Source organism: Hypanus sabinus, chromosome 7 (genome assembly GCF_030144855.1).
Source record: "Hypanus sabinus isolate sHypSab1 chromosome 7, sHypSab1.hap1, whole genome shotgun sequence".
Classification (NCBI taxonomy): Eukaryota; Metazoa; Chordata; class Chondrichthyes; order Myliobatiformes; family Dasyatidae; genus Hypanus; species Hypanus sabinus.
Window position 1 is genome coordinate 88,078,673 of NC_082712.1, and position 13,508 is coordinate 88,092,180.

The following is a 13,508-nucleotide window of genomic DNA, read 5'->3' on the forward strand; positions in this document are numbered from 1 at the left end:
CTCTATCCATGCCAATATCTTTCCTGTAATGCCATAGGATTTTATCTTGTTAAGAGGCTCATGAGTGGTACCTTATCAGATGCCTTCTGAAAATCCAAGTAAATGACATCCACAGCCTCTCCTTTCTTCACCTTGCTTATTACTTCCTCGAAGAACTCTAACGGATTTTTCAGGCAATATTTCCCTTTACAGAAACCATGCTGACTTTGATTGTTTTATCATTGGTCTCCAAGTACCCCAAAACCTCATCCTTACTAAAAGACTCCAACACTTTCTTCGACCACTGAGGTTAGGGTAACCAGCCTAAAATAAGTTAGTAATCAATCCAGGAGGACCACAGACCACATCACCATAGAAACAGCAGAAAGCATTCTGATTGGTTGCATCACGGCCCAGCATGGGAATTCCAATGTACAGGAATGCAAGAAATTCCAGAGATTGGTGGCAGTCATCAAGTTCCATCTTGGATACAGTTCTTCCCACCCCATAGGGAGGACAACTACAAGATGTGACAATTCAGGAAAGCAATGTCCATCATCATGGACCCCCACCACCTCGATCATGCCCGCTTCTCAATACTGACATCAGGAAGGAGATACAAGAGCTTGAAGACCCACAACTCAAAGTTCAACAGCATCTAAGTCCAAAGTAAGTGTGTTTTTAAATCGCATATACTATAACATCAAATCACAATATACTATCCTGACAGTCGATTTCTTCCTGGGACTCACAGTAGAACAAAGAAATACAATAGAATCAATGAAAAACTACACCTAAAGACTGACAAACAACCAATAAATGTCTGTTAATGTTGCCTTTTTATTTTATTTTACTGTCTCTTACTGTACAATTTAAATGGCTGTGGTGTGCTTTTAGTGCTGGATGTTGGAGATCTGGGAGTCTCCCGGGAACTACACCTGCGTGAAGTACATCCGGCTGCAGCTCCTTGAAGACTGCGTTTGGGACCTGGAGCAGCAATCGGATGACCTTCAGCTTGGATAAAGGTGATCAAAGTTACAGCGAAGTAGTCATCCTGAAGTTGCAGGAGACGACTAGCTGGGTGACCGTCAGGAGAAATGGAAATAGGCAGTAGAGCTAAGCAGTCCTGTGGCCATCTGCCTCAACAATAATTACTCCATTTTGAGTTCCGCTAGAAGGGGGCGACCAATTTGGGGGAAGCAACAGTGGTTGTGCCTTTGGCACTGAGTCGGGCCCTGTGGCTCAGAAGGATAGGGAATTGAAGAGACTGGAGCAATAATAGGGGACTCTATAGTCAGGGGGAGAGATAGACGATTCTGTGAATGTAAAAAGGAAACACGGATGATAGTTTGCCTTCCAGGTGCCAGGGTCTGCAATGTTTCTGAATGCATCCACAAGATCTTGAAAAGGGAGGGTAAGCAGCCAGAAGTCATGGTACATATTAGTGACACTGACATAGGTAGAAAAAGGAAAGAGATCCTGAAAAAAAGAATACAAGGAGTTAGGAATGAAGCTGAGAAGTAGGACCTCAAGGGTAGTAATCTCAGTGTCCCATGCGACAGGAAGGATAGGAATATAATGGGGTGGCAGATAAATTGCATGTCTGAAGAATTGGAGCAGGGGGCAGGTATCTGGATCATTGGAACCTCTTCTGGGGCAGGTGGGACATGTACAAAAGGGATGTGTTGCACTTGAATCCAAGGGGAACCAATATTCTTGTGGGTGGATTTACCAGAGCTGTTGGGAGTACTTTAAGCTAATATGGCAGGGGGATGGGAACCAATATGATGGAGCTGAGGATGAGCCAGCAGGTTTACAATTAGAGGATGGATGTAACTTGAATGTAAGGAAGGACATCTCCCAGATGTATGGATGGGCCAGGGTCATAAGATATCAGAGGAATTGAGACAGATTGACATTAGGAAAGAAACTGTGATGAGTAGACTGGTAGGACTGAAGGCTAATAAATCCCCAGGTCCAGATAGTCTGCATCCGAGGGTTCTAAAAGAGGTGGCTCAGGAAATTGTGGATGCGTTGGTAATCATTTTCCAATGTTCCTTAGATTCAGGATCAGTTCCTGAAGATTGGAGAGTGGCTAATGTTATCCCACTTTTCAAGAAGGGAGGGAAGGAGAAAACGGAGAACTATCGCCCTGTTAGCCTAACGTCAGTCGTGGGAAGATGCTTGAGTCCATTATTAAGGACGAAATAGTGCCACATCTTGATGGCAGAAATAGGATTAGGCCGAGCCAGCATGGATTTACCAAGGGCAAATCATGCTTGACTAATCTGTTGGAGTTTTTTGAGGGTGTAACAAGGACGGTAGACGAGGGTAAGCCAGTGGATGTAGTGTACCTAGATTTTCAGAAGGCATTCGATAAGGTGCCACATAGGAGATTGGTGAGTAAAATCAGAGCTCTTGGCATTGGGGGCAGGGTTTCAACATGGATAGAAAACTGGTTGGCAGATAGAAAGCAAAGGGTAGCAGTGAATGGGTGTTTCTCGGACTGGCTGGAGGTGACTAGTGAGGTACCACAGGGCTCTGTATTGGGACCACAGCTCTTTACGATTTATGTCAATGATTTAGATGAGGGCATTGAAAACTATATCAGCAAGTTTGCTGACGATACTAAACTGGGTGGCAGTGTGACATGCGAAGAGGACGTTAGGAGAATACAGGGAGACTTGGATAGGCTGGGTGAGTGGGCAGATACTTGGCAGATGTCTTCAATGTGAATAAATGTGAAGTTATCCACTTTGGAAGCAGGAACAAGAGGGCAGAGTATTGTCTGAACGGTGTAGAGTTAGGTAAGGGAGAAATGCAAAGAGACCTAGGAATCCTAGTTCACCAGTCAATGAAGGTGAATGAGCAAGTGCAACAGGCAGTGAAGAGGGCAAATGGAATGTTGGCCTTTGTTACAAGGGGAATTGAGTACAAGAGCAAGGATGTTCTTTTGCATTTGTACAGGGCCCTGGTGAGACCACACCTGGAATATTGTGTACAGTTTTGGTCTCCAGGTTTAAGGAAGGACATTCTGGCAATTGAGGAAGTGCAGCGTAGCTTCACTAGGTTGATTCCTGGGATGGCAGGGCTGTCTTACGCAGAGAGATTGGAGAGATTGGGCTTGTACACACTGGAATTGAGGAGATTGAGAGGGGATCTGATTGAAACGTTTAAGATAATTAAAGGATTTGATAGGATTGAGGCAGGAAATATGTTCCAGATGTTGGGAGAGTCCAGTACCAGAGGGCATGGATTGAGAATAAGAGGTCAGTTATTTAAAACAGAGTTGAGGAAGAGCTTCTTCTCCCAGAGAGTTGTGGAGGTGTGGAATGCACTGCCTCGGAAGACGGTGGAGGCCAATTCTCTGGATGCTTTCAAGAAGGAGCTGGATAGATGTCTGATGGATAGGGGAATCAAAGGATATGGGGACAAGGCAGGGACTGGGTATTGATAGTGAATGATCATCCATGATCTCAGAATGGCGGTGCAGACTCAAGGGGCCGAATGGTCTACTTCTGTACCTATTGTCTATTGTCTATTGACAAGCTAATGATTGGGTACAAATGCAGACAGAACAAAGAGTTACATTGTATCCCAGAGGAAAAATTCAACAGTACGAAGAATGCAGGATTGAAGTTGCTGTATTTAAGTGCATTTAAGTGTTGTATTGAAAGGTCAGGCAGGAAGGCATAGGTAGTGGTATGGCTCTGTTGGTAAGAGATGGAATTACATCTTTAGAAAGAGGTGATAGAGGGTTAGAGAATGTTGAATCTTTGTGGGTGGAGTTAAGAAACTGCAAGGGTAGGTAAAAAAAAACATTATGGCAATCATATATAGGCCGAGATGTGATTTTGAGATTGCAAAGGGAGCTGGAAAAGGCATGTAATTAGGGTAATGACACAATTGTAATGGGGGACTTGATTATGAAAGGGGATTGGGAAATCAGGTTGCTGTCGGATCACAAGAGAGGGAGTTCGTTAAATGCCTACAAGATGGCTTTTTGGAGCAGCTTGTGCTTGAGCGTACTCGGGGAAAGGCTGTCTTAGACTGGGTGTTGTGTAATAACCTGGATCTTATTAGGGAGCTTAATATAAAGGAACCTCTAGGAGGCAGTTATCGTAATATGATTGATTTCATACTTCAGTACAAGGGGAGAAGGGTAAGTCAGATGCATCAGTATCGCAATGGAATAAAGAGAATTACAGAGGCATGAGAGAGGAGCTTGCCCAGGTGGACTGGAGGAGGAGACTGGCGGGGATGACGGCAGAGCAGAGATGGCTGAAGTTTCTGGGATTAGTTCACATGACGCAGGACAGATACGTCCCACAGAATAAGTTCCCAAACGGTAGAGAGAGGCAACGGTGGCTGACAAGCTAAGTTAAGAACTGCATAAAAGCCAAGGAAAGGGTATCTAAGGTAGCAAAAGCGAGTGGAAAATTGGATGATAGGGAAGCTTTTAAAATCCAACAAAAGGCAACTAAAAAAGCTATAAGAAGGGAAAAGATGAAATATGAGGGCAGACTAGCCTCATATTTATAAAGCAGGATACTAAAGGTTATATAAAGAGTAAGAGAGAGATGAGAGTTGATACTGGACCACTGGAAATGATGCTGGTGAGGCAGTAGTGGGGGACAAAGAAATGGCAGATGAATTTAATAAGTACTTTGCATCAGTCTTCACTGTGAAAGATACTAACAGTGTGCAAGAGGTTCATGAGTGTCAAGGAGCAGGAGTGAGCACCGTTGCTATTACCTAGAAGATTGTGCTAGGCAAACTCAAAGGTCCTAAGGTAGAAAAGTCACCTGGCCCAGATGAACTGCTTCCGAGAGTCCTGAGAGAGATTACTGAAGAAATAATCTCCGTGTTGGTCATGACCTTTCAAGAAACTGGAAATTCCACTCCACTCCACTCTTTAAGAAGGGGGGATGGCCAAAGAAAGGAAATTATAGGCTAGTTACCCTAACCTCAGTGGTTAGGAAAATGTTGGAGTCTTTTAGTAAGGATGAGGTTTTGGAGTACTTGGGGACTAATGATAAAGTCAGTATGGTTTCTACAAGGGACATATTGTCTGGAAAAATCTGTTAGAATTCTTCGAGGAAGTAATAAGCAGGGTGAAGAAAGGAAAGGCAGTGGATTGGATTTTCAGAAGGCATCTGATAAGGTCACACACTTGAGGATACTTAACAAGACAAAATCCTATGGCATTACAGGAAAGATACTGGCATGGATAGAGGAATGGCTGATAGTCAGGAGGCAGTGACTGGGAATAAAGGGAGCCTTTTCTTGTGGGCAGCCAGTGACTATTGCTGTTCCTCAGGTGTCATTACTGGGACCACTACCATTGTTTGTCAATAATTTGGATAACAGAATAGATGGTTTTGTGGCAAGGTTTACAGATGATAAAATATAGGTGGAGGGATACGTAGTCCTGTGGAAGCAATGCGATTGCTGTAGGACAGGCAAATTGGAAGAATGGACAAAAAAAGTGGCAGATGGAATACAGTGTTGGGAAATATATGAAAATGCATTTTGGCTAAAGGAACAATAATGCAGACTATTGCCTAATTGGGAGAATTTTCAAACGTCAGAGATGCAGAAGGTCTTTGAAGTCCTTGTGTAAGACTCCCAGAAGGTTAATTTACAGGTTGAGTCTATGGTAAAGAAGGCAAATGCAATGTTGGCATCATTTTCAAGGTGAACAGAATATAAAAGCAAGGAGATAATGCTGAGCCTTTATAAGACAGTAGTCAGGCTGCACTTGGGGTGTTGTCAACAACTTTGGGCCACACATCTCAGAAAGGATGTGTTGTCATTAGACAGAGTTCCAAGGATCTTCACAAGGATGATTCCAGGAATGAAGGGGGTAATATATGAGGAGTGTTTGGCAGCTTTAGGCTTGTGCTCACTGGAATTTAGAATAATGCAGAGGGGATTTCATTGAAACCTACTGAATGTTGAAAGGACTAGATGTGTGGATGTGGAGAAGATGTTTCCTATGGTGAGGTATCCAGAACTAGAGGGTACAACCTCAAAATTTAGGGGTGACCTTTTAGAACAGAGGTAAGGAGGATTTTTTTAGTTAGAGTGAATCTGTAGAATGCTCTGTCACACACTATGGAGGAGGCCATCCATGGGCATATTTAGGGCGGAAGTTGATAGTTTCCTAATCAGTCAGGTTATCAAAGGATATGGCAAGAAGGTAAACAAGAGAAAATCAGCAGATGCTAGAAATCTGAGCAACACACAGAAAATGCTGGAGGAACTCGGCAGGCTTTCAACCATCTGCGTATAGTTTGGTGCCCTGTAGATGCCAAGAAAAAATTCAACAACTTCCTTGAATGCCTTCCATGTGATTTTCTCTGGTCCCACTAGAAATTCTTCAAATTGCCTGTCTGAATTTTGGGCCAACAAAAATCCTTTCCTTAATCTTGGCATCAGTCATTCTGGGAAGCGTCTGTGTCAAATATCAAAATTATTCATAGAAATTTTTGTGCCTGGTGATAGCAAATTCCATCCTTACAGTCCTGAAACCAATAATTATCACTAAAACCTGTCCTGCCGTGAAGCAGCCATGACGCCTAAGCATGCCCAAGCATCCCTGGACAAGATAGGAAACTTTACAGCTTACATTATAGGCAACATTTCAATTGACTTGAATTATGAATTGAAATAATAGACATGAGTGAGTTCAAAAAATGGTGCATGATAGGGAAATTTCAAGATGATTTTCATGATCAGTAGCCTAAAATTCAAAAGATACCCAAAGGTATTCAGGAAGCAAAATCTTTGTTGTCCAGTGATTAGTATTGGGAGCAGGTCACACAGTCCCTCAAGACCACTGGAGATCAATGAAATCACAGCTAATGTGTTTGTAACCTCTATTACATACCCTGAAAACATGTACCATCAACTCAAGAGCATCTTCTGTTCACTGTTAGCAGACTGTTAAACAGACTCCTTGTAGAATAGGATGGACTCTTGAGGTTACAGTCGACCTCGCTATGATCCTACACTTTATTGTTTACCTGCATGCACTTTCTCTGTAAATTTTACACATTATTCTGTGTTGTTACTGCTTTATCTTGTTCTACCTCGATGCGTTGTGTAGTGATTTGATCTGTATGAACAGGATATTAAACAGGTTTTTCCACTCGGTACATGTGACAATTAGAATCCCAACCAATACCAATATCATACTGCTCCCGACTCTCTGTGACCTTTTCATCTTCTTTCTAAGACACATTGGCTTTACTTGTCACAGTTGCATTAACACATGCAGTGAATTGCGTTGTTAGTGTGAAATGAATTCAGCGAGGATTGTGCTGGGCAGCCCACATGTGTCGCCACGGTTCTGGTGTCCACAACTCACTATCCCCCACCATACAGCTTTTTTTGTAGTAATGTGGGAGGATCCAGAGGGAGCAATGTGGTCATGGGACAAATGTACAAAGTCCTTCCAGAGAGTGGCAGATTTCATATACCAATCTTACAGCTAGTGCTGTAAAGCTTTGCGCTAACCACAATACTACCATGTCACATGTCTACCTTATCAAGAGTCTGTTTCCTTTTGCCATAAATATGTTCCAAAGCCCTTTATTAACAGAATTCCCAAGATTCTGGGAGACAAAATATTCATCTCCTCTCTGCATTAAATGGACTCTAGGAATTTAGTCCTTTTGCTGTAAACTTCCACGAAAAATGAAATGTCCAACCAGTTCAGGCTTGGCGTCTCAATGGCAACAGAGAAGTCTGAGGACAGATGGGTTGTTGTGGGAATGGGGAAAAGAGTTAAGATGACATGCAATGCAAACTGAGGACCACCGCTGAGGACAAAAAGAATGTAGAATGGCAAAATGGTCAGCAGTGGAGAGGAGGCCACACCATGACCACAGACTGCACTCAGCCCAGTTGGAAGAGGTGCAGGTGGACCTTATGGTTGTTGGCCTCACTCTGAAGGGTTGCTTAGGTCCCCTGGAAGGTGGTGAGGGAGCTGGTGAAGGAACCAGGTGTTATGTCGCCTATAGTGTCATGGGTAAGTGATTGAGGATTTGGAGGAGGAGAGCGTTCCCTGCAGTAAACAGAAAGGGAAATGGGAGGGAGATGGTGATGTCACTGCATTGGATTGATAAATCTTCAGCTGACTGTTCACTCCCTTTCCAATATTTTTATTAGATTCTACATGGAAGAATACAAAGTATAAGAAAGTATATATAAGAAGTCAAAGAAGATAAAAAAACTACCAATTACATTATATCTGTCCATAATAACAATTTCATTATCCCTTATTCATGTAAGCTGATCAATAGTCATATTGAAATATACTAATTTATTGCAAAAAAAAAAGAATCTAACTCCTACCAAGACCTAAGCTATTTATTAAGGAGAAAAAAAGGTAAAATATCTTCTCATATAAATAAAGATTAATAATAGCCAACATCTGAATTTAAATGAGTTGAAGGTTTTGAAAATAATTCAGAAAAGGTCCCCACAGTGTTTGAAAGTCTTGATAAGATTCAGAAATTGAACAACGAATCTTCTTTAAATCTAACCATGATATAATGTCGCATAACCATTGAGCATGAGTAGGAGGAAAAACGTCTTTGCATTTAAAGAAAAGTGCCCTCCTAGCTATAAGAGAGCTAAAGGCCAAAATATGTAAATCAGATGCCTTCAGCTTAATATCTTGTCCTGCAACAATACCAAATAGGGCCGTCAGAGGGCTAGGCTTAAAATTGACTTTTAAAAGTAAGGAAAAAGTTTGAAAAATTTCCTTCCAATATTTTTCAAGATTTGGACAAGTCCAAAACATATGAATTAATGAAACTTCTCCAATATTACATCTGTCACAGTAGGGAGATCTATCCAAATAAAAACAAGATAGCTTATCCTTAGTCATATGAGCTCTATGTTTTACCTTAAACTGTATAAGGGAATGATGAGAACATAGCGCTGAAGTATTAACCAGTTTAAAAATTTAATTCCAAGTTTCCTTAGATATTGATGTCTGTAAATCTTGTTCCCAGAGATTCTTAATTTTGACTAAAGGAACATTCCTGGTCTCCAATAAAATACCATAAATATTAGATATTGAACCATTATGAAAAGATGTCAAACTAAAAATTACATCTAGTAAGTTCTTATCTGAGCTTATAGGAAATGTGCATAATTGAGATCTTAGAAAGTCTCTGATTTGTATATATCTAAAAAGTGAGTTTTGGGTAAGCTATATTTAGCTGACAATTGCTCAGATGAAAAAAGGTTTCTTCCAACAAACAGATCCCAAAGACATTTAATACCTAACCTGTCCCATTCTTTAAAAACTAAATCAGTCATGGAGGGTTTAAAAAAATTAGAATCAATGGGACTTGAAAGGGAAAATCTCAATAAACCAAAGTGTTTTCTAAATTGTATCCAGATCCTCAGAGTATGTCTAACTATTAAATTATCAGTTAGTTTACTTACAAATAAAGGAAGTGAGGATCCAAGAAGAGAAATAATAGAAAACTTATTAACAGAGTTAGCTTCTAAAGAGACCCATACCAGACAGTCTACACGATTAATATAATATAGCCAAAACGTAAGATATCATATATTAACTGCCCAGTAATAAAACCTAAAATTAGGTTTTTACAGCCAGACTTTTTAGATTTTTGAGGATGATCTTTATTTAAATGAGAATGTTTATTTTTCCATATATAGGAGGATAAAGTAGAATAAAGAGAGTTAAAAAAGGATTTAGGAATAAAAATGGGTAAAGTCTGAAAAAGATACATAAATTTAGATAGAATATTCATTTTAATAGAATTAATTTGTCCAATCAATGATATTGAAAGAGGTGACCAATTTAATGATATCCTTTTTACATGGTTAAATAAACTAATAAAGTTTTCTCTAAACAGGTGTTTGTAATTCTTAGTGACTTACACCCAAATAAGTAAATTGATTCCTTACAATTTTAAAAGGGAGGTAAGTATTAATTGATACCAAATTATTTAAAGGAAATAATTCACTGTTATGTAGGTTCAACTTATATCCTGGAAACTGGCTAAAATGGGAGAATAAAGAAAGTACGCAAGGTAATGAGGTTTCGACATTAGAAATAAAGAGCAATATGTCATCAGCGTAAAGCGAGATCTTGTGAGTAATACCCCTCCTTAAAATACCACAGATATCATTAGATTTTCAAAATGCAATGGCAAGGGGTTATAAAGCTAGATCAAAAAGCTTTTTTTTTGATGGTTGGTCTAAAACTGGGTCTAGCCAACAGTTAAAATCTCCTCCCATCTCCAAAGAATAAAGACTCAGATCTTTTAAAAACAAAAAAAAAGCTCAAAGAATCCTGGATCATCTACATTTGGGACATACATATTGGCAAATACATTAATTTATTATCTAGTTTCCCTGAAACTATAACAAAACATCCATAAGAATCAGACACTACTTTATGTTGAACAAAGGAAAGTGTATTATCTATAAGAATCAAAACTCCTCTAGATTTGGCCTGAAAGGAAGAATGAAAACAAAGTCCGTTCCAATGGCTAAAAAAACGTAGATGATCACATTTGCATATGTGAGTTTCTTGTAAGAAAATAATAGTGACCTTAAATTTTCTAATTTAAGCAAAAATCTTATTATGTTTAACAAGGTGATTTAACCCCTTCACGTTAAAACTGAATAAATTAATAGTTTGGTCCATTTTTAATATTATTTAAGGGAAGGGTTAAAATTTAAGTTAAAACCAACCCAAAAACCTTGAGAAATGGTAACCAAGCTACAAGTTGGCTAAAAATTCAAAAACAGCTTCTGAGAAACAAAAAAACCCCGCACACCTCCCAAAGAAAGAAGACCGACCAATAGAAAGCCGGCATCTACAACTATGGACAACTCCCCAAAAAACATGGTGATTGCTCCAATTAATTTCAAGGTTATTTATATTCCAACCTAGACTAAACAATATCCAAACAAGAAATTCAATTCTCATATATCAAAAATACAGTATTAAAAATACAAAAGGAAATTAGTTACAAAGATTTATCAAAAGCAAAAGATACAATTATTCATACAGAAAGACATTAAACATTTAATCTTATATCTTCTTGAAAAAACAGATTAAGCAGTTAGCCTTCAAATTTAAAAAATCTTTGTGCTTCAGCATTCAAACGAAGCCATTAGAAGGATCCATCTTTAATGAGATTCTCAGTCAGACTGGGTAGCCAAGGGACGGGTTGAAACCCTTGTTAAAAAAAATCCACAAAGCTTGTTTAAACTTAGCATGTTCCTGCATAACCTCAAGCGAATAGTCTTCGAGAATCTTAATATTCCACCCTTTAAACAATCATGCCCCTTCAACAGAATTTGTGAATTAGAAGTTTCTCATTTAATCTTGTGTCTTCGTGTAAGGACAAACTAAACAGCGAGCCTTTTGATTTTAAAAACCTTTGTGCTTCAACAGTCGAATGAAACCATTCAAAAGATCCATTTTTAAGTGTGATTCTGAGTCGAGCTGGGTAGTGAAGGGAATACTTGAAACCCTTGTTAAAAAAACTTGGACATAACTTCTTTGAATTTAGCACGTTCCTGCACAACCTCAGGAGAGTAATCTTCGACAATTCTAATCTTACAACCATTATAGTCAATCATGCCACTTCGACGAGATTCGCGTATTAACAGTTGCTTTGTTTTAAATTCATGAAAACAGATTATTACTGATCTCTCTTAGGAGGTCTAAACATGGGAGACCTGTGAACTTGATCAATCATAGGCAAAGATGCCAAAATTTCTGGAAATAATTCTTGCAAAAAGTTTGAAAAAAATTCCATTGAATGATTACCTGTGGTTAATTCTTCGAGACCCAGAACACATAGGATGTTCCTTCTACTTCTATTTTCTGTCTTGATAATCTTTGGTCTTAACTTAACGTTGGACTTCGATTGCTTTTCAAAAAGCTTTTGCAGTTCATCCACTTCCGTTTCCAAAGACGACAACATTGCTTCATTATTTTTTATATCGTGTTCATTAAGAGTTTGTTGATTAGAATGCAATTTACCATCTATTTGTATAAATTCAGAGCTGAATTTTTGAAACTTCTCAGAGGCTTCTCGTGTATGACTTTGCAGCAAATCCATAATAGAATCCAAAGAAGTAGGGAGATCATCATTTTTAATACCTCTGATACCCCTTATAGCCATAATGAAAGAATATCACACTTAAAAAAGAAGTTTCAAGACAGGTTGTAGATAGTAAGATAATTAGAGTTGGAGCAATGGCAGATTAATGTTACTCCATCAGCCGCCACCAGGAAATCCAGGTGTTTGCAAACTCAGTCAGTTCCATCATGGGAACTAGCCTCCCCACCATTGAAATAATATCAAAAAGGCAGCATCCATCATGAAGGACCCCCACCACCCAGGACATGCCCATTTCTCATTGTTACAGTTATGGAGGAGATACAGAAGCCTGAAGACACACACTCAACATGTTAGGAACAGCTTATTCTCCTTCACTATCGGATTTCTAAACAGACTATGAACCCATGAACACTACCTCACTATTTTTGCTCTCTTTTTGCGCAACTTATTTAATTTATTTCAAGGTATGTTTCTTATTGTAAGTTGTAGTTTATTTTATGCATTGCACTGTACCAAAGTCTTAAAACAACAAATTTCAATGCATACACTGAGTCCAATGGTTCAATTTAATACCAGAGAATGTATACAGTGCACAACCTGAAATTCTTACTCTTGCAAAACAGAATGAAAATATGACAGAATGAATGACAGAAAGTGTTAGAACCTCAAAGCCCCCCTCTCCCCTCTCACACACAAAGAGCAGCAAAGCATCAACCTTCCCCCCACTCCTCCCATTTGCTCCAGCAAAAAGATCAAGCCCCCCCCCCATATTCCCTTTAAACTTTCCCCCCTTCACCCTTAACCCATTTCCTCTGTTTTTTCTCCCCTAACCTCAGTGGAAAAAGCCTGCTTGCATTCACTCTGTCTATACCCATCATAACTTTATATACCTCTATCAAGTCTCCCCTCATTCTTCTATGCTCAATGCTCAATTGAAACTCCCAACTTCCATCAACCTGCACTGGGACCATAGGCCATACCCCTACCATCCATGTACCTATCCAAACTTCTCTAAGCATTGAAATTGAGCTTGCATGTACCACTTGCACTGGCACCTTGTTCCACACTCTCACCACTCTCTGAGTAAGAGGTTTCCCCTTATGTTCCCCTTAAACTTTTCACCTTTCACCCTTAACCATGACCTCTAGATGTAGTTTCATGCAAGCTCCATGACGAAAGGCTGCTTGCAGTTAGCTATCGATATCGTTCATAATTTTGAATAACTCTATCAAATCTCTCAACCTTCTATGTTTGAAGGAATAAAGTCCTAACCTATTTACTCTTTCCTAATAATGCATGTGCAAGAATTTTCTCTGCATTCTTTCAACATTATTGTTATGTACCAGTGGGTATCTTGTGCCTGTCACATGACCCTGATGTAATTGAGGCTATGCTGGG